This window comes from Myotis brandtii, unplaced genomic scaffold (assembly GCF_000412655.1).
Source record: "Myotis brandtii unplaced genomic scaffold, ASM41265v1 scaffold182, whole genome shotgun sequence".
Taxonomy (NCBI): domain Eukaryota; kingdom Metazoa; phylum Chordata; class Mammalia; order Chiroptera; family Vespertilionidae; genus Myotis; species Myotis brandtii.
In genome coordinates, this window is record NW_005356751.1 from 1,373,126 (window position 1) to 1,377,225 (window position 4,100).

Genomic DNA, 4,100 nt, shown 5'->3' on the forward strand with positions numbered 1-4,100 from the left:
TTTCCCTCTGGGGATTGATAGTCTGATTGCTGTTTCTCTGTCTTTGGATCTGTCCCTGTTCATCAGTCTATGTTGTTCTCTATATTCCACAAAGGAGTGAGATCATGTGGTATTTATCTTTCTCTGACTGGAAGAAACAGTGGTTAGATGCCACGAAATAGGTGGCAATGCCTTAACCGTATGCGTGTTGTTAGGCCCGAGAGCCTCTTCCATCCTTGTCAACGGGAGTGCTAACCTTCTCTCCTTTCATACAACACTCATCATTGATGTTTCTATCTCTCTCTCCCTCTCCCTTCCTCTCTGAAATAAATAAATATTTTTAAAAAGTTCTCAAGGTTCATCCATGTTGTATATAGCATCTATGAGGACTTTTTTTTTTTTTTTAATGTATAGGGCATAATGTCACAGGAAGGCCATAGTATTCTGCCACCCGTGAGGAGTAAGCCCAAGTTGCTGTTGGATGTGTTGTACACAGAGAAGCCATTCTTCAGGCGCTCTGCTCTCTCCACAACCAATATGAGGACTTTATTAAAAAAAACAAAACAAAACAGTAGCTGGCAAAAGTATTAATTCGTTATTATCAGCTTAGCCACATCGTATGCTGTATGCGCATTCATTTTGTTTTTCTTGGCGTTAATAATTGCCTTGATTTTCTGTTTGCTTGTTTTTTGTTTTTTTTTAAATATATTTTATTGATTTTTTACAGAGAGGAAGGGAGAGAGATAGAGAGTTAGAAACATCGATGAGAGAGAAACATCGATCAGCCGCCTCCTGCACATCTCCTACTGGGGATGTGCCCGCAACCCAGGTACATGCCCTTGACCGGAATCGAACCTGGGACCTTTCAGTCCGCAGGCCGACGCTCTATCCACTGAGCCAAACCGGTTTTGGCTATTTGCTTGGTTTTAATGTGTCAGGTACACATTTTTAATATACTGATTACAAAAAAATACTCATTCAAAATATTCAAACATATCAGATATCAATATATAAACTTAAAACGTATATGTATATAAGATATATTTATTATTACAGTATATGCCATTATTGTGTCTCATCCTCCACCAAAATGCAAGTTTCTGAGAACAGACATTTGGTCTATTTTATTTTTTGTTGTATTTCCAGTGCTGACATTCGTTTCTGACACAGAGAAAGCACTAAAATCCTTATTGGATGAGAAAATGTAGCAGGTATTCCATTAGTTCATTTCCTTCTTAGCCTGCTTTCTCTTGGACCTTCTGTCCTCTTGCTCCAGTTTAGAACAGCAGCCCTCTAGGCCTACAGGCCCACCTATCATCCTGCTCATTTCTTTTACCTCTTTCCAAGTGGGTTTCCTGCCTCTAAAGCTTTTTTTTTTTTTCTTGGTTTAGTCTCTCATTTTGGTGGACTACAATTCACAGATTGTAAAATTTCTGAGTAACTCTTACAATTGGCATTGATGTGTAACAAACCTACTCAAAACTAGAGGCATTATACCACAACACCCACTTATTGTCTCCTGGTTTCTGTGAGACAGGAATGGAGGAAAGCTCAGCTGGGCATTTGTGGCCTGGGGTCTCTCACTGAGGTTGCCTTCAGGCTAGAGCTGGAAAGGCAAGAGGTCTACAGCAGCTGGGGGCTGTCAGGATCTCTCTTTATGTAGTTTCAGGGCCTCTCCGTTTGGTCTCTCAGCCAGATCTATTCGGGCTTCTTCAAAGAATCACAGCCTCAGGGCAGTTAGACTGCTGAGGTAGAGGCAGGCTTCTGCCCAATATCATTATTCTTCCCCTGTACTTCATGATAATTTGATGGATATAGTATTCTAGAGCGAATCATTTGCCTTGAGGATTTTGTTTTCTAACAATTCTTCATTGTTTTCTAACTTTCAAAAATTGTTATTGAGAAGTCCAATGTCACTTTAATGCCACAGCTGATTTTCCTATACATAAATTTTTAAATGTTCTCTTTATCCCCAGTGTTCTGAAATTTCATGTGAATCAGAGAATAGATTTGATAAACCAGCTGAAGTCTTGCTTGGTTGGATTTTAGGTTCTGCTCAATTTTATGTCCAGAAAACTGGGTTCGCTCACATTACTTCATTAATCTAGCTTGAATTATCTTATCAGTCTTAGTCTGTTTGGGCTGCTATAACAAAATACCACTGACTGGATAGCTTATAAGTAATAGAAATTGATTCCTCACAGTTCTGGAGGCCAGAAGGTCCAAGATCCAGGGGCCAGTATGATTGCATTTAAGTGACAGCTGGTTCAAAGCCAGCCCTTTCTGTCTCCTCACAGCTAGAAGTGCAATAGAGTTCTCTGATAAGAGTACTAATCCTATCCATTATGGCTTCCCCCCAATGACCTAATAACCCTCCCAAAGGCTCACCTCCTAATACATCACTTTGATATTAGGATTTCAAGATGAATTTTGAAGGGGACACAAACATTCACACTATAGCACTGTCTAAGCCAGTGATGGCGAACCTATGACACGGGTGTCAGAGGTGACACGCAAACTCATTTTTTTGGTTGATTTTTCTTTGTTAAATGGCATTTAAATATATAAAATAAATATCAAAAATATGTCTTTGTTTTACTATGGCTGCAAATATCAAAAAATTTCTATATGTGACACGGCACCAGAGTTAAGTTAGGGTTTTTCAAAATGCTGACACGCCGAGCTCAAAAGGTTCGCCATCACTGGTCTAAGCAATGTTTTCTGACTAACCCCCATTTCATAATGATCATTTTCTGGCTTTCCATTCTTCAGCACCTGTACATAGTTCATAATTTACTTCTGAAACTAAAATTCTTTAGACATTTTAGATTATGTTTCATCTATTATTTTTTAAAATATGTGTTTTTAAATTGATTTCACAGAGTGGAAAGGAGAGGAAGAGAGAGACAGACACATCAATGAGAGAGAAACATCGATTGGCTGCCTCCTGAACGCCCTCTATTGGGGATCGAGCCTGAAACCCAGGCATGTGCCCCAACCCAGAATTGACTGGCGACCTCTTGGTGCCTGGGATGACAATCAATCAACTAAGCCACACCGGCTAGGCTGCTATTATTTTTATATTCCTATTTTTTTATATCCCTATTTTTTATAGCACCCATTGCAGGAACCCAATTCAGTAAAGAATCTAATAAAAGCATACTATAAGTGAATAAATGTTTGGTGTCTTCTAATAAATGAGTTTCCCCACTGCTTGCTTCTCTCTTCCTTCCTTTAATTCAGACCAATATGCCCCTTCTGAAAACTAGCTCCCTCTACAGTACCCAGAAATAAGTCACATGGTCTCCTGTGGACTGGCAGTTTACCATATATGGAGTGAATTTTCAGTTAATGTATTGTTTAATTACACCATTGTTTTTCCCCTAAGTATTTAAGATATACAAATTTAAAAACACATATTCCTTTTTTGCAACTTGATATGAGCGTATAATTTATGAGTTTTCAAGATTTTTTTTTTATCTTGTAAAAATGTAAGGATACATTGTTTTGCAATGTAATCATTCACCCTAGTTGAATCTCTGTTCTTTGAGTAGGGGTATTACGGTGTTTCGAAGGTCACTATCCTCAGGATCTCTCCTTACGTTATGAAGGCAGAACATGGAGAAAAGAGACAATCTCTCAAAAACTAGGAAACAAGGTAAAGTTACTCTTGGAGTTGTTTTATTCAATCTTACGCACTTAATAGATGAAATTTTTCATCTGTGGGAGTAAATCAAGAAATTATCTTGCCCAGCTGCTGTAGCTCAGTGGTTGAGTGTGGATCTATGAACCAGGAGGTCAGAGTTCAATTCCAGTCAGGGTAGGGGGCATGCAGGTGGCAGCCAATCAATGATTCTCTTATCATTGATGTTTCTATCTCTCCTTCCTCCCTCTCTGAAATCAATAAAAATATATTTAAAAAAAAGAGAGAGGCCCGAAATTAAGAAAAGAAAAAAGAGCCGAAACCGGTTTGGCTCAGTGGATAGAGCGTCGGCCTGCGGACTGAAAGGTCCCAGGTTCGATTCCGGTCAAGGGCATGTACCTGGGTTGCGGGCACATCCCCAGTAGATGTGCAAGAGGCAGCTGATCGGTGTTTCTCTCTCATCGATGTTTCTAACTCT